The 18527-nt window shown below is 44.5% G+C and overlaps 1 protein-coding gene and 1 pseudogene across 1 annotated transcript in view; one reads left to right on the top strand and one right to left on the bottom strand.

Moving 5' to 3' along the window:
* The window catches only part of ARHGAP6 (Rho GTPase activating protein 6), a 449480-nt gene that overhangs the window by 57831 nt on the left and 373122 nt on the right, over positions 1-18527 (top strand). The gene's annotated exons all lie outside the window — the stretch shown is intronic.
* LOC125931472 (60S ribosomal protein L31-like) lies at positions 6899-7705 on the bottom strand (annotated as a pseudogene).

The following is an 18527-nucleotide window of genomic DNA, read 5'->3' as shown; positions in this document are numbered from 1 at the left end:
CACTGTCCCCACCCCCTCCCTACAGCTTCCCGCGATCGTTTCCCCGCGTAAGCTACCCGTACCCCCATCGTTCTTCGGGGTCCTCTCTTGCCGGAACTCACGTGTGGGTGACCAGCTTGTAAATGTGCAAACTACGGTTTGGGAGGAGTTGGAGAACTTGCCCCAGGCCCACTGGCCAGAAAAGGTGGAGCCAGCTTCGCAGCCCAGGTGTATCCGGCCACAGAACGTTCTGTCTGTCTTCGGCCATTGCCATGCCTCCTATGACAGGCCAGGAGTTCGGATGGGATCGGCCGTTCCTGATGCCACATGCATGTCCAGCCATGCCCTAGTGGGCAGAGACCACACAGCTGAAAGGACAGGAAATCATAATGAGTCACAGCCAGACTTGTCGCGCTCTGAAGCCTGGGTCCCTTCTCCAGCACCCTATCCTCTCCGTGGTGCCGGTGGTTTCGGTGGCCAGAGTTTCCTAGCCCATCAGTGTGCAATGTACCAGAGCCGTGTTCTCATATTTAATACATCCCACAGCTCAACGTTACAGAAAAGAAAGTAAGTCTCGTTTTGAGCACTAAACTGCACCAGAACCGTCTTTGTTTGCCTATTTATAACCTTGTTCTGTCGCTTAAATTTATTGGTATTTGTGGGAAGACCGTCATTTCAGTCACCGTGCTCACACAATCCTGCCAGTTTTGCACAATAATCCATTACTTTGTCTAGTGGGGTAGGTGTGAACTATCACTTCATAAAACTGAAATGTATTTCTGAAATGGTAGAAAATGGGAGATTAACGAGAACCAGGCTTATCTATTGTTTCCCAGTAGGGAGGACAAAACATCTTTAAATCATAGCCTGTTTTATCCACAAGATATATAATTTCGTACAGATTGCTGATTTAATTCTTAAATTGGTGTTTTTGAAGCAAATACCCTGAGAAGAACCAAAATGTGATTGTTTTCCCTGATTTTTTATTGTTATGCTTTTGCACTGGTTCACTCAAAGCTTGGTTGAGAGAAGCCAGAAGATCGCAAGTTATTTGCCAGGCCCAGCTTTTTGGCTACACCTAAACATAAATTTAAAGTGGAATAGAAGGTCACCGTGGCAAGCTCTCCTTTTCTACACGGTCTCATTTAACAGTAACCAAGTAGCCAGCAATAAGAACTAGATTCCATTCCTTCATGGCTGTATTTTAAATATGTATTTACGAAGGAAGATGGAGTTTTTAAAACCCTGAACATCACCTCCATCGACAGTTACTTTGACTGTAATTCTTTTTTTTTTTTTTTTTTTTACTTTGACTGTAATTCTAATTCTGTTAGCTTCATGGATTTTTCCTCTGGGCAAGTCAAACCTCCCCTGACCTGTCTCTGCGCGCGAAATACTGCTGGGAATACTTTCTTAGCTTGCTTTTAATTAAACAAAGAGTGTGGCACCAATGATTGTGATATAATCACCGCCAATGATACTCCTTCTATATCCACTTAGTTCCACATCTGGCTTTTTCAGGGAACTCTGGCCAGAAAATGCCACCTGTGAATGAGCTGTGTAAGTTGTGCGTAGTCACTGTCTGCCGTCTCTTTAGACTTTTGTTGATGTTACCTCTTGAGATGGTGGGAACCACGGTAAGAGAAATAATGTTCTTTGTAAGGCAGCATTGAATGCAGAGAGAACTGAGCATTGTACGTTGTCGAAATGCAAAGGGGCAGAAAAGCATAGTCTGTGAGGAACACATCCATCCAGATGGTAATCTTGGCTGTCTGCAAGTGGTAGCTAAGCATCGAAGGATGCTGACGAAGGTGCTCCCGGTGTTTTATGTGTAATGCAGAAAACTTACAGGAAGGGGCGCCTGGGTGGCTCAGTCGGTTGAGCGTCCGACTTCGGCTCAGGTCACGATCTCGCGGTCCGTGAGTTCGAGCCCCGCATCGGGCTCTGTGCTGACAGCTCAGAGCCTGGAGCCCTTTTCAGATTCTGTGTCTCCCTCTCTCTCTGCTCCTCCCCTGTTCATGCTCTGTCTCTCTCTGTCTCAGGAATAAATAAACATTAAAAAAATTTTTTTAAAAAGAAAACTTACAGGAATGTGAATATAGCTCGCAAATTGGCAACTGTAAGAACAAAATCCCACTTAGTCAAAGGAATGCTTACTGAGGAAGAAGTATTTGAGCATCATGTTATGGGAAATAAGATCAGAGGAAATCAGAAACACATTGGAGAGTTAAGCATTGACTGAGGTGATTTCACAACGTGGGACTTTTGATCACTACATGTTGAGCAACATTTATGTTTTGCTAAGTGTCTTCCTAACATACTTATGCTATTCAACTACTAATGATGGACAGGTTTCATTTAAAGGTGAAAGTGGCACCCACGTGATAGAATGGTTAAACCCACTATGGGGTCCAGATGGAGTTTTAAAGATTTTAAAAAGTGAAAGTGAGCCTCCAGAGATCTAAAAGCATTCTGGGAAATGGTGTCCTTCACACTAAGATGCTCTGTACTTTCTCAAATATTCCCTGGATTAGGCCTCAGGGGGATCCTGGCCATAGATTTCATTTCCACTTTAGCTGATGGTGTGACCCCATCCAGATCCACCCATTCCTTCTCTGGGTTTCCTTCACTGATTTTGTGCTCTCTGAGGACCTGCCAGGCTATACATAAGTAGAGATCGCAGCCCCTTCTTGGGGTCCTCAAAAGTCAACGACACAGCAAGGAGCAGCATAAAGTACAAGACGGCCCTTTGAGAACCATCACAAGGACATCCCATTAAGTGTACCTCCATCCCAACAAATGTTTATTAGTTCTCTCATTTCTTCTGTATGACGTGGATAGAGCCAAGCCACTTCCTGTCGAGTCCAGCTGGGTGTTGCAGTCAAAGAATTAAGTTACACTTTAAAGAATTTGTTGCACTCGAAAGAATTAAAGTGAAATTAAATTGCATGGCACAGAGAAAATCTTCGGTGATCTCAATCCCTAAATCCTGCTCTACAGCATGGTGACCGTCTTTGCATAATTTCTGTGTCTCCTCTGCTCCCTCCCCTCTCTTCCTTTTCCTCTCCCTACTCGGCCTGCTCAGGATCTTGTCTCTTTCACCGCACTGCCCCAGCCCCCTTCCTTTCTGTAACTGTTCTTTTCGCCCTGGGGTGGGCTTGCTCCTGGCTGTCATATAGCTCAGGCTATCTCCTCTGGTCTTCTTTCAGTTTACCTTTCTACCCCTTTCCCAGATCAGTACAAAGGCCAGACCCTGTACTCTCCAAGCATGCTCCTGGTTTCCGCGCACAAGAGGGGAAGAGTGGACAGCTCCCTAGCTCTGGGTCAGCCTTTGTCACTTTGATCTGAAGCTTGGGTGTGGAGTCCCTCATGGAAGTGAAAGGGCCTTAACCACACAACTCAAACCCAATCCTAGGGACCAGATGGAGAACATTCCTCTCATTCTCCTCCCTTCTCCTGTCCCTAATGTGCAATCACCAACTCTTCTCTCCTCCCCCAGCTACTTAGCAGAAGTTCCCCACCAGATCAGTGGATACGACCTGTGGTAGGTGCTGTGGTGCTCTGCCGAGGCCCCTTTCCAGGATCTAAACCCCACTAAACCCCAGCTGCTGGGAAAGCCACCTTCTGAAGGCTCACAGCTGTGCCCATCACTGGAATCGTCCTCTGCCCCCTGGCACCGACTTTCTCAAGGTTATGCCGCTTCTGAGGGGGTGATCCGTAGCCATTGACTAGCCGATTTGCAGTTACAAAGGCCTGGCCTCCTTGCCTCCGAAGGGCCACCGAAGCTCCAGAGCTCCTTGTCTGCTCAGCAGAGGCCTCTGGTGCAACTGCATTGCAGGGCTCCTCCCTGTGCCTGATCCTTCTGGCCTCACTTCCTTATAGGTTTATCTCTCAGAGGATTCTCTAAAAAGTCTCTGCATGCAACTCCCTGGCTCATAATGTTTTCCCAGAGAAACGAATCCTAAGACTACCACAGATGCTACTATTTGGTAAGGTTGGAGAACTTGGGGGCAGGTGAGGCTCCAAATATGCTAGGTTTGAGCTCGGTTACACAATACGTAACAGCTGTATTTTGCATGGAGAGTGTAGATTTCATGTGAACACTGGAAATTTCTAGATGTCTGTAGAACCGGTTTCCTAACTCACATCATCTCCAGGCAGAGGGGTGGGGGCTGCAGTATCGCTCAGAGCGTCCCTGGGCTTGAAGCTGGGAGCTGAGTCAAGGCCAGAGGGGCCGATAGGTGGAGAGAGTGGGGGGTCCAGGGCTCTGCCACACACGCGCCCCCAGGCCCTCACTCCACCTCTCTCTCCAGCACCTGCCCGCCTCCCACTGACTTCCAGGTGGAGAGGAGCAGATCCCAAATCAGAGCTACGAACAGGCAATCCTGTTTTTAAGCCCTGGACTACTTTGTGACTTAAGCAGCAGTCTCCTGCTTTTGGTGAACTCAGTGAATAAGTCATCCCTTTCTAGCTTCTCCAAAAAAACTGTTCCTCGTCAGAATGTTCTTTGAGTGCTTGCATGCTTTTGTTGTTTGGGTGATAGTGATGGGCTCTGGGTACAGTGGGATAGCTTGTGTCCTCGATTCTTCATTCCCTCATGCAGGGTGATCTCGCACTGTCCCAGGGTGGGTAGGGTATATTTTCATACCCCTTTTTGATGTTGGGCGTGGCCACGTGACTTGCTGTAGCCAATAGAAGTGTAGCGGATGTGAAGTCCTTCATCTAGTAGAAGCCTTCCATATGCTCACATGGTTAGGCTTGGCCTCTCGCCTCATAATGGGGCAGTGATTAGAGCCTGCCCCATGCAGCTACGCTTTCAACCTAGGCTTCAGGAAACAGATCTGGACCCATCCTGAAGCCTAGAGCCAAACCCAGTTGACTGTAGCCCGAAATAGAGCCACTAAGATGTCTGAGCGAGAAAACAACGCTGCTTTTTTGTGAGCTATTTTGTTATGTAATTTTATTGCAGCTATAGTTGACTAACACAGATCATTAGATTTTGACCTGTGGTTTCACATTCTTCAGATTAGTTCACCTGAATCAGGGCTGCCATCTTTCTCTCGTTTTGTCCCTTTCCTCTTCTGCACTTTGTGTTCTCATCTCCTTCGTTCGTTTTCTGAGTGCCTCCGCGACCAGAAAGCCCCATTCCTCCCTGTTGTGCTTTCATGTACTTAGCTGGTGGCGCATGTGGCGTAAAAAGAGGAATAAAGGAGAAAGTCCTCTTGGTTGGCATAATCTGAGAGTTTCATGCAGGAAGTGACCCCCGAGCGAGTCAGGGAAGATAAGGAATATTTTAGGTCCCGTGATTCAGTAAACACCCAATAAGCCCCTGGTATGTGCTAGGCACTGAGGAATACGGTGGTAAGCAAAACAGCCAAGATCCCTGTTATAGAGTTTATAGTCTAGTCTTGGAGGCAACCATTCATCACAGAGTAGCACAAAGAGATATTGGCATGATCAAAAGGTGGAGAAACCGGGAGGTAAATACCTAGGGACTCACAATCTGAAGCCTGACCAGGATGGGTCACCAGGGGCTGAGCTTTATTGTTGGTGAAGTAGCCTGATTAAGCTATGTACTTGGGCAGGGGTCATAGAGAGGAGCCATGCGTTTGAAGCGCCAAGATGCTATCTTAGGCTTTGAATTGGAGTGTTAGGGTTAGTCTCAAAGGGTGGAGAGGGCAGAGGTTTCTGGAGCTTGAGGTCCGTGTCGATGGCAGCTGCTGATGTGAGCTGCTTTAGGGTCCCTGCTCATATCTATATAGGCCTGTCAGTCCCACCTAGGGGCTGGGCAGCACCCTGGATTTAAGGGTCCTTCCTTGGTACCAGGCCCCTCCTCTGTCCCATTTGTGTGGAGGGGGGTTGGGGATGTGGCAGGTGTCAAGAATGGTAGCTGAAAACCCCTGGACTTCTCATTCCCTCAGTCACCCTGTGAAGTCTGGGAAATGATTGCACCCATCCCAATTGGTTAGAGTTCTTTTAACACGAAAGAACGTTGGTTGGTAGCCGGAGTGGCGGATGCAAAGTAAGAAGGTGGAAAAGCATTCTAGGAAAAAAAAAAACACATTTTTCCCTTTGATTTTAATCTCAAACTGGGAAATGAGGAGATATTGCAAAAAAGGAAAATGAACCTTGTAAGCTCAGGCAAGCCTCCTTAACCTGTGGGTCTCAGTCAAAAGGGGAAAAGAGGACCATGTTCACATCAAATATTCATTGGTATAGATCCTCTTAATCTGAATTGCATTTAGTATTTCCCAAGATAAAATTTTTTTCTGTCAGTGGATTAAATTGCTTGAGGACTGATTTGGGAATTTCACAACTTCTCAGAGTTTAAAGGCTATTTGAGAGCTAACTAGTAATGGGATGGGCCAGAGGACCTCAGTGCTACTTTCCAAGACAGGAGCCCATCCTTTAAGATCATTATGGGGATTGGATGAGGCTGGTCACTGCCAGGCCATAGCTGCAACTCACCAGTTTAGGTTAGCAATTTACCTAAAATAATTATAAATAGGTTTCATTTCCATTTTGATTTAGTATGCTCTTTTATCTGGTTAAACCCGAGGCATATAATATCGGATATGTGCAATGGACAAAATGTTAAGGTTCCCTCCAAATTCATATGTTGAAATCCTGATCCTCAAGGTGGTCATACCAGGACGTGGCCTTTGGGCAGTGATTAAGTCATGAGGACAGATGAGTGGGATTAATGCCTTTATAAAGGAGACCCCAGAGAGCTCCCTGGTCACAGTGAAAAGATAGCCATCTGTGAACCAAGAAGTGGGCCTTCAGCAGACACCGAATCTTCCAGCGCCTTGATCTTAGACTTCTCAGTCTTCAGAACTGTGAGAAGTAACATGCTTGTTGCTTATAATCCACTCACTGTGTGGTATTTTTGTTATAGCAGGCTGAACGGACTAAGGCAGTATGTATATGGACTAGAAAAGTACACCTTTAAGAAGATTTTGTTCTTTATGCATAAGCCTAAATTCTCTGTCCACAATCCCGTTTTCTTCTTTAAGCATGAATTATGTTACTTTTCTTGGTAAACTATGTTCAGATACGTAATCCCCTCTTTCCCTGCTATGTGAATAAGGTAACAAAAAAAACACGCCCTATTAATAAATCAAACAACATCTAGTATTAGAATTCACAGAAACCACTGGTCCCATGATGTTTCAAGCCCGATGTATTTAAAGCATCCCCCACTGTGTGTGCGCACGCACACACACACACAGGGTCTATAAATATTGCACACACAAGTATTTGTACATCAGAGCAGCAATTGGCTGAGGGTAAAATATATTCCAGAACATTATTACTATTGTTTTTTGCAGTTTTTTACCTTTATCTGACAATCAGCAGTTTGTTCTCTTCCACATTAACTGCAGATTTTTGAAAGTGGTGACAGGTACAAAGGTAACCAACGTGTAGAGCTCGTTTGGTGAACTTTCATCCTCGTTACATTTTCTGGACAACCACACACAGATACGGTATGGAACATTCCTTATTCCTTTGACCCAGACTGTTTTGTTGAGCCTGGTGTCGAGGGGCACAACTGGAGTTCCGTCTCCTTCATGGCAAATTTCCAGATTTCTTTGAGTACCTGAGGGTCACGCTTCTTGAATCCCACTCCATGGATGCCCTTCTGAATGTTGATGGTGTATTCTCTGGTCGCTACCTCATTGATGGCAGAATGGCCCTTGTTGATAGTCTTCTTTGTGGGAGCCATTGGGTCGGCCCCAGTTGGAAAGGAAGACACAGCATTATTTTGTACTCTGTCTAGCGTGAGAAACAAAAAAAACTTCCATATCAAAGCCTAGTCAATTAAAAAAAATAGGACTGGATTGTTCACATCTGTAGGTCCTTTTCATCTGAATAGCATTTACTATTTTCCAGTGTAAAAATTATACCCTTGGCGGATTGAAATACCTGAGAACTAATTAGAAATTTCACAATTTCTTCCCAGGGTCTAAATGCTGCTTGAGAGCCGCTACCAGTGGAATGGGCTAGACAACCCTGGTGTTAAATTCTGAGGGAGGAACTTCACTCCACGTGTCACAACTAAGATCACCTTCTTGGCCATTTCTTGAGCACACAGCCCCAGTCAAGTCTATAATGAAGGCGCATCACGACAATCTCTGTGACTTGAGAATAATCATAAAGTCAGATGAGCCAGTTCTGTGGTTCTTAATCTTGAGGAATTTTTTAAAGTTTATTCATTTATTTTGAGAGAGAAGGAGAGAGAGAGAGAGAGAGAGAGAGAGAGAGAGCGAGAGAGCGCACCTGTGAACAGGAAAGGGGCAGAGAGAGAGGGAGAGAGAGAATCCCAAGCAGGAGGCTAATGGGGAAATTATTCCCTCTCCCACTCCCAGGTAGGCACAGTGAGGGCCCGTGGCCTAGACTCGGCCAATCAGATTCTTCGGCCTCAATTGGTTCCCTTGAGTGTGTGATACAGAGACAGAGGCCTGGAGATGGCGGCAAGGTGGCACAATACTGGGTCCCCTGGCAGGGACGCTGCACGGGCACTGTGGCAGTGGCGGGCATCTAGGGCAGAACATTTTTGTTACCTAGCCTCCCTTCATTCCTGTACATTTTTCAAGCTCGACTCCCCAGAAAACACTGATATTCTTCCAACATATTGTGATGCGTTCCTTTTCTTTTTAAGTCAGTCCGGTTTCTGTTGCTTGCAACTAAGAATCCTGGCAGATCCCCAGACATATGTGTTATCTGATAAACTTTAAAGCCCTTTACTAATATGAAGTATGGCTTGTCTGATGGAGATAGCTCGTAACTTAAGGGATGAGTCAGAAAGACGAAGGATCTGAGATTAGACTTTTAAAAAAGATGTCAATTACATTTTAATGTTATAGCAAAATGTCTGGCAGTCGGGATTATTTGTGATGTCCGCATTTATGATATAAATATCTCTACATTTACGTTTTTGCTCAGCACTGCCCTCCAGCTCAATACATATAGTACCACTGTGACCTGTAAAACCACGTGGTCATTGTAAGTTCTTTTCAGTCTTTGTATCCTTTGTATTTTTTTTTCTACTCCACTGGCCATTTGTTCTTGGTTTCTTTCAGATGCTTTCCTTCTGCTTGCTGTCCTTCAGACATTGGAATTGCCCAGGGTTCTTCTGTTCCCAATGTTCACATTCTTCCTGGTTATCTTATCAACCACCACTGCACTGTATCGAAAGTTCCAACAGGGAAGAGATTTCTTCCTTCATAGTCACCATTACATACCTTTAGGGGCCAACATGGTGCCTGGCACATAATGGATATGAAAGCAAAATCTTGGAATTAATCTTGGAATTAATTTTGCTTCCTATATTCTGATGATAGGCACAGATTGCTTCTGAGTTCCTGACCAGTAACGTCCACAGCATCTCTCTCCTGGGGTTCCCCATAGGTTTCAAACTCAACCGGTTAAAAACAATTAAATCATGATGTTTACTCTGGGGCATAAATGGTGTGTTTTTCTGTGTCCCTGGCATAACGGACGGCACGGTTCTCTTGCGGATGGGTCGCCTCTCATTTAACGGCCTCCTTCAGACCGACTCCGCTCCCACCTACTGTCCTGTCCGTCTCCCACAGTGGTGCGGCCTGCCCCGCAAACCCTACTGGCTCCTACTTGCCCTTCAGGACTTAACCTCGGTCAGTCATTGGGAACTGCTTGCCAGCGCCCTTCTGTGGAGCTCGTGCCTTTCTGCAGTAGATGCTGCCGGTGCCCCTTAGCATCACCGCTGTGCATGCTGACCCACGGGCTTCTGTCGACCAGCCCACGGTCCCTACCTCTCTGGACACTGCAGCCGGCCTGGCCGCAGGCTGAAAGCGCCACACAGGCCACGTCTTCGAGGATCGACTTAGCCTATGACCGGTGGTGATCGGGACATAAATATGCCAGCTTTCTTAGCTGTGTCGGGTGAACTCCGAGGCATGTTGTACACACTCTACCGGTTTCCTCGGAACCCCTCCAAAATAAACTACACGCACGCAAGCGTTTGCCCACTACCTGTCACTAGGCTCAGTCCTTCCAGAAGACTGTAGAACCCCCCTCAGAGTTATCTGGACTGGGGGCCCAGGAGATTGGTGTATTTGCCCACCTACACCTCATTTGTCTTCGGTAAGGGCTGCTTCCAGGGGCATTAACTTTCCGGTATTTCCAACTTGCCCTGTGTAAGGAAGATTTGCTCCTTCAGCCAGAAAAAAAAGCCCTTCGGCAGAGATTTACTGGTGTTCCTGGTAGGCAGCCTTCAACCGGCAAAGGTGAAGGTCTAGGGTGGGGCGTCACCAACATCTGCTCTACGTGTTTAAATTCTGTACGAGATTTTGTTACATTGCTGCAACATCGAGGTTTTTACTACCTGTTTCTGGGCCGAGAGTCTTGAACTAGAAGGCCAGACTATTTTCCTCTGTGTTAAACATTGAGAGCATCTGGTTCCCTGACAATCTTACTGAGCTGCTGGGTTATCATCCAGATATGCTCTGGGATTCTTCTGTAGTCAAAAGTACAACTGTCCTTCTGGTTACCATTTCCCCTTGACTTCCCTCGGATTCTCAGGAATTCTCGCACGGGCAGCACACCGGCCTATGTTCTGGTCAAGTTGCTTTTGAGAGTGCCGCATGGTATCTTGGCTGTCACCACAGAGCCACTCACCTATGAGAAACTGTACAGCAACAAAAAGCTGCCCTAGAGCACAGGGCATTTTATCGTTGAAAGACTAGACCTATTACACATTGGCACCCCGTTCCATCTACTTTCTGCATTTCTTTTTCTTTTCTTTTCTTTTCTTTTCTTTTCTTTTCTTTTCTTTTCGCACAAGGGGAAACATTGATTTTGAAACTGTGTTTGGTTCTTGGGCTGTGTTTCTTAAATGAAAACAGCTCTTTGGATTATAAACATGACACTGTATGCTGGGGTTTGTAAGTTTTTGTCAGCTTAGGAGTCAATGTGTAAAGCAGCTGAATTTGTTGTCGCTCCGCCCCCACCCAACCCTCTTGCAGGTCCCCTGGTTGCTGAAGCCAGACTCTCAAAGGTAAGTTTCAGCCCTTCCCTCTCCCATGTCCCCATCCCACATCCGATCAGTTATCAAGTGACATGTCTTCTACTTCTTAAACATCTCTCCCATCTCCCTCTCTCCATCCCCACTGCCCTATATTCCACCGCACCACGGCCCGTGACAGCCTCAGGAGTGGACGTTTTGCCTCCAACTTGACCCATCCGCAATGTACTCTCTCCTTCTGTTACTTGAGTGGGTTGTCAGAAAATGAAACTCTGACATGTACTTCGCTACTGAAATACTTTGATGTCTTTCCATTGCTCTTTGAATCCAGTACAGAGTCCGTGACCTTGTTTGTAAGACCCTCTGGGATCTGAATCCACCTCTCCACTTCTTCATCACTAGTCTATCACTATCTGTCCCCTTCTCAAATTCTGTCTCAAACAAAATAAACTCTTTCAGCTCCTTGAATGCGCCTCGTGGTGCTCTTCCCTCTGCCTGGAACATTATCACTTACTCTTGATTGCTTGCTGTTCTCAAGAGCCAAGTTCAAGGCCTGACCTGATGTCACTTTTTGATTAAAAATGTTGACTTTGGCTTTGCCTTTTATATTAACAGTGATACACTCTGTAATTCTTTACAGCTCACAGAGTGATATTTGCTTCCCTCATAGGGATTCAAAGTAATTTTTAATGGAATATATTTGACAAGGATAAAAGGGCAGATTCAATACCTTACTGTCGCTATCAAGAATAAACGTAGTAGAAGGGCGCCCAGCTGGCTCAGTCGGTGGAACATGTGACTCTTGACTTCGGAGTCATGAGTTCAAGCCCCATGTTGGGCGTAGAGCTTACTTAAAAAAAAAATAAAGGTGATAGAACAGATGTTAATCAGCTGTGGTAATTGGTCATAAACTTTAATCCTACTCAAGGATTTCTTGGTGGTCGTAGATAAGCTGTAGACTCCGTTAACAAGGTTTTTCCTAGCTCTACCATATTTTTAAATGCTATTAACATTTTGGCTGTGAAATTTTCTTTTTCTCTTCATGTCTAGGATGCCAGGAATGGACCATTTTGTCTAATTATAACAGTACTTGGACCTTATGAGGAATTCATAGAAAATCACTTGTGAAAATGCCTGCTTAAAAACATTGACACAAATGCATGCAATTAAAATTAATCAGAAATATTGTTTTGCAAAAATTATGCTCAGAGCCCTGTGTTAAGCCTGTGGAAAACACAGATAAGCTCATACTTTACATCAAATTTTGCAGGATGGCCAGCCATCCCTGTTTGCCTGGGTCTTGGGGGATGGAGCGGGGTTCCTAGGATACATACAGGACTTTCAGTGGTAAAGGTGGAAAGTCCCCAGCAAACCGGGATGGTTTGATCACCCTAGTTACTTATCATGGTATAGGTTCATATCGTGAGTCATTTTACGGAAAACTATACAATTAGTTTTAACAAAAAATGATTTATTTTAATTTTTGTATGTTTATTTATTTTGAGAGAGGGAGAGGGTGAGTAGGGTAGTGGCAGAGGGAGAGGGAGAGGGAGAGGGAGAGGGAGAGGGAGAGGGAGAGGGAGAGGGGGAGAGAGAGAGAGAGAGAGAGAGAGAGAGAGAGAGAGAGAGAGAATATATCCCAAGCAGGCTCTGCACTGACAGCGCAGAGGTTTGATCTCCCAAACGGTGAGACGGCGGCCTGACCTGAATCGAAATCAAGAGTGGGATACTTAACTGGCTCAGCTGCCCAGGCGCCCCATATTAAATGTTTGGATCAGGTGGGCAGAGAAGAGATATGAAGGCACTCACAATCCAAGAACATAGCATGATCAAAGACAACATGGTGTGAAACCATAAAGACTACCTCAAGAACTAGTTTACAAGGCTTGAAGACAAGTGTAGGTCAGGAGATCAGAAAATTAAGAGGCCAAATTCAAACATCTTCCAAATTGCAAGCCCGGAGTGGGGGTGGGAGGAGGAGTAGACCTTATCTGCTGAGTGCTAGGGTGCTAATTTTGGATAATTTGGAAAATTTTGGCCATCTGTGACCAACATTATGATATAATAAAAGTAATGTTTTTGAAGGAGTAGTCTAAGCCTTGTCTTGATCCTTCATTTTTAAGAGAATGGAGAAATTGGCAGGAAATTGTGTTCATCCAGAAGACAGCATCATTACAGGCTTTGCTTTCTTTAATGTTTATTTATTTTAAGAGAGAGAGAGAGAGAGAGAGAGAGAGTTCAAGTGGGGGAGGGGCAGAGAGAGAAGGAGAGAGAAAATTCCAAGCAGGCTCTGCACTGTCAGCGCAGAGCCTGACTCGGGGGCTCGAATTCACGAACCGTGAGATCATGACCTGAGCTGAAATCAAGAGGTGGATGCTTAACCGACTGAGCCACCCAGGTGACCCTGCTTTTTTTTTTTTTAAGAGACTTTATTTTTCAGAGCAGTTTAGGTTTACAACACAATTGAGGGGAAGATGTGGAGATTTCCCATACCTCTACATGGGTGCACAGCCTCCTCCTCTATCAACATCCCCCACCAAAGTGGTACATTTGTTAAAAGTGACGAACCTACGTTGACACATTACCATCACTCAAAGCCCATCGTTGTACGGTCTGTGGGCTCGGACACATGTGTAACGACGCGCATCCACCGTTGCAGGTCACACACAGTAGTTTCACTGCCTTTAACCCCTGACAATCACTGATCTTTCTACCGTCTCCACAGTTTTGCCTTTTCCATAACGTCGTACAGTTGGAATCATATAGTATGTAGCCTTTTCAGTTAGCTGCTTCTCGCTGATTTTTTTTTTCCCGCTGTCCAGCTTTGGATAATTCTACAGGCCGTTCTATAAGAGCCAAGGATCACGTTTCTACTCATGCTGGAATAATCATGGGAACATGAGGTTTTGCAGGAGGCAGCAGCTTCAGAGGGCTAGAGGACACACAAACACCCCAGTGGAAATGGCTGATATTGTGGTGCTGTGTGTGTGTGTGTGTGGTTATAAATATCCCAGCTTCCTTATCAGATCACCGATGTGGATCCTGCACCATCTCCCCAGCACCCTCCACCTGTATGGATTGAGCCATAGTTAACCTTCCTAGGATCTTTACCTGATGCTACATCTTTTCTTGGCATCCTTACTTTCCCAGTCTCACTTTCCTACTTTGCTTCAGGTTCATCCTGGGAATTCTTCCTATGAATCACTTTCATACAATTCCTCACCTCAGGTCTACTTCTGGGGAACCTAGTATAAGAATTCCCTCATGTAGAGGGGCGCCTGGGTGGCTCAGTCGGTTAAGCGTCCGACTTCAGCTCAGGTCACGATCTCATGGTCCGTGAGTTCGAGCCACGCGTCGGGCTCTGGGCTGATGGCTCAGAGCCTGGAGCTTGCTTCCGATTCTGTGTCTCCCTCTCTCTCTGCCCCTCCCCCGTTCATGCTCTGTCTCTCTCTGTCTCAAAAATAAATAAACGTTAAAAAAAATTAAAAAAAAAAAAGAATTCCCTCATGTAGAAAATTTGCAAATCATTATAAAGTGTAAAAAAAAAAAGAACAAGAAAGAGATCACACACCATTCTCCACCCCCAAGGCACCCACCATCTGTCTTTTTCTATGAATTAATAAACAACTTATTGAGGCATATTTTGCATATCATATAATTCACCCTTTCAAGTATATATTCTGATTAGTTTTTAGTAAATTTTGCAAAGTTGTCCATCCAGGACCGCAAATCTTAGAACTTTTTTGTTACCCCAAGCAGACCCATAATACCCATTTAAATGACATTAATCCTCATTTTCCTTCACCCCAGCCCCTGGCAACCACTGATCTACTTTCTGTCTCTATAGATTTACCCATTCTGGCATTTTATATAAATGGTATCATGAAATATGCGGTCTCTTGTGTCTTCCTTAGTTTCATATAATGTTTTTGGGGTTCAGCCATGTTGCATTATGTATCAGTTCTTTATTCTTTTTCACTGCCCAATACTATTCCATCGTATGGACACACTACCTTTTGTTTATTCGTCACTCGGTGGACGTTTGGCTTGTTTTCACTTTTTGGGCTTATGATGAATAAGGCTGTTATGAACATTCATGTTCTTTGCTTGGCCAGTTCTCTTAGATAGATTACCTAAGAGTGTGATTCTGGGTCATATTGTAACTCTATGTTTACGTTTTTGAGGAATTGCCCGAGTGTTTTGCAAAGTGACTGGACCCTTTTACAGGGTCATCAATAGATGAGGGTTCTAGTTTCTCTATATCCTTGCAAAGAATTGTAATATAGTAATTGATGTCTGGGAGACTATATTTGTAGAGTTGTGATCTAAGTTTTTCTCAAATCTGAATGGATTTTTTAAACTTCTTTGTTACAATTGCAGTACATTTTGTTTTTTATTTTATTTTATTATTTTTATTTAAATTCAAGTCAGTTAACATACACTGTAGTCTTGGCAATACATCTTAAAAATATCTGATCCCCATTCAGGTCCACAGAAACCTCAGAACTCAGAAAGCCTGTATAATTTGCGTCTTTGTTTATTGTATCTGTCTTCACTCTGTCCTGTCACTCCGTCTTCTCTCTCAACCCCTCTGTATATTCGATTAAGCATGCCTAATCAGTCTTGTCTTTCTTTTACCTTCTTAACAGCAGCTGACCAAGTACTTTTTCGATTTTAATGGGAGAATTTATTTTTATTAAAAAATTTTTTTTGACATTTATTTATTTTTGAGAGACAGAGAGACAGAGCACAAGTGGGGAGGGGCAGAGAGAGAAGGAGACAGAATCGGAAGCAGGCTCCAGGCTCCAGGCTCTGAGCTGTTAGCACAGAGCCTGACGTGGGGCTTGAACTCACAAACCGTGAGATCATGACCTGAGCCGAAGTTGGACGCTCAACAGACTGAGCCACCCAGGAGCCCCAGGGAGCATTTTAAAAAATATAATGTATTGTCAAATTGGCTAACATACAGTGTGTAAAGTGTGCTTTTGGTTTTTGGGATAGATTCATTCCCGTGGTTCATCGCTTACATACAGCACCCAGTGCTCATCCCAACAGGTGCCCTCCTCCATGCCCATCACCCATTTTCCCCTCTCCCCCCCCTCCATCAGCCCTCAGTTTATTCTCTCTATTTAAGAGTCTCTTATGGTTTGCCTCCCTCCCTCTGTGTTTGTAACTATTTTTTTTCTTCCTCTCCCCCACGGTCTTCTGTTAAGTTTCTCAGGATCCACATATGAGTGAAAACATATGATATCTGTCCTTCTCTGACTGACTTATGTCACTCAGCATAATACCCTCCAGTTCCATCCACGTTGCTGCAAATGGCAGGATTTCACTCTTTCTCATTGCCAAGTAGTATTCCATTGTATATATAAACCACATCTTCTTTATCCATTCATCAATTGATGGACATTTAGGCTCTTTCCATAGTTTGGCTATTGTTGAAGGTGCTGCTCTAAACATTGGGGTACAAGTGCCCCTCTGCATCAGCACTCCTGTATCCCTGGGGTAAATTCCTAGCAGTGATATTGCTGGGTTGTAGTGTAGTTCTATCTTTAATTTTTTGAGGAGCCTCCACACTGTTTTCCAGAGCGGCTGCACCAGTTTGCATTCCCACCAACAGCGCAAGAGGGTTCCCGTTTCTTAATTGGAGCATTTTGAACGTGTCTCATCGCTGAGCTGCAGGCTGATGTACTGGCTTCTCATAAGCTAGCGAGAAGCTACCAGGTCACACAGAGGAAGGGGGACTTGGGACGTGAGGGCAAAAGTGCTTGCAGTGAGGTAAATTTTCTTCTGCAAGTCGCTTAATGAGACAGCACCACATGAGTAGGCTGGTCTGGATTTTGTCACTCTCATGTATCAACCTTTCCCCTCCAAAGGAGCTTATCAGGTTCCTCATGAGATAATTTTGTTAGGACTCAGCATTTCAGCAGGCAGTAGCCAAACACCTCCTTCCCTTTGCTCAGAGAAGCTCCCTGTTTTTATAGAAAACAAGAAGAGCTTGCTGAAATACTTCTCAAAGGCAGGCTTTATAAATGGGTATATTTTCCCAGGTTCTGTATAATCTCACAAACTCCTAGAAACATAGTGTGTCTCCTTCTCTGCAATCTTCTGGCTGATATTCATGCATAAGGAGCTTTAAGAATGGTTATAAAATTCCTCATTATTTAAAAGTGTAGGAGAACAAACCAATATAAATTCCAGTGCAGCAAGTGACTGTATCTCATTTTCCTATGTACAGATATAGACAATAGGATTATAGAACAAACAACAGAATATGGGATTTGTTTTAACGTTTATTTGTTTTTGAGAGACAGAAACAGAGCGTGAGTGGGGAGGGACAGACAGAAGAGAGGGAGACACAGAACCCGAAGCAGGCTCCAGGCTCTGAGCTGTCAGCACAGAGCCCGATGCGGGGCTCGAACTCACAAACTGTGAGATCATGACCTGAGTAGACGTCGGGTGCTTAACCGACTGAGCCTCCCAGGCGCCCCCACGATTATTTTTTAATAATAGCTTTATTGAGATATAATAGGTATACTCAAAATTCACCCTTTTCAGGTGTATGAATAAGGGTTTTGTACTTATTTACTAACTTCCTTATTTGTAACTATCATCACTGTCTAATTCTGGGACATTTTCATCACCCCCAAAAGACATCCAGTGTCGTTCAGCAGTCACTCGTTCCTCCCTTCCTCCCAGCCTTGGGAAACCACTAATCTACTTTATGTCTCTCTGGATCTGCTTATTCTGGACATTTCATATCAGTGGAATCATACAATGTATCATCTTTTTGTGACTGACTTCTTTCACTTAGCATGACGTTTCCGAGATTCATCCATGCTGTGGCATGTGTCCGTACTTCACTTCCTTTTGTTGCTGAACAGTCTTCCATTGCATGGAGAGACCACATTTTGTCTATCCGTTCATCATTTGGCAGACAGTTGGGTTGTTTCACTTTTTTGGCCAGTGCTGCTATGAACATTCCATGTACAAGTTCTTGTATGGGCAGTAAGTTTTCACTTCTGTTGGGTGTATTCCTAGGAGTAGAATTGCTGGGTCATACAGTAGCTCTGTGTTACAAAATGGCTACACTCTCTTAAACTCACAGTAATCATGGGAAGTGATGATTATATTTGTAGATCAGGAAATGGTGGCCCAGAGAGCTTTAAAAATCTACCTAAACTAATAAACCATGCCTGCAATTGTCAAAATGTTGGATCATCACAGAAGCGAGGCCTTTTCAGATTCCTTTAAGAATGTCCGGTAACCGAGATGGAAGGCAGGGGCTTGGGACCTGGGTAATGGGCATGTCTGCCTCAGACTCTGAACATCTCAAAGGTCATTCCCTAAATGGCAAAATACATCTGTAAAAGTCACGCTTCTGGTTTTCGCCATGAGAAGTATTAATTATTCCTTCAATGAATATGTATCACGTGGGAAATCGGGGAGAAGGTTTAAATAAACAGAAAACATCAAGCCACTGCAAATCATGGTACTATAAGGATTTATTCTATTAAATAAATTTTACTCTTTCCCACTTGCT

The sequence above is a fragment of the Panthera uncia genome, chromosome X (assembly GCF_023721935.1).
Source record: "Panthera uncia isolate 11264 chromosome X, Puncia_PCG_1.0, whole genome shotgun sequence".
NCBI lineage: Eukaryota > Metazoa > Chordata > Mammalia > Carnivora > Felidae > Panthera > Panthera uncia.
This window is presented reverse-complemented; position numbering and strand designations above follow the sequence as displayed.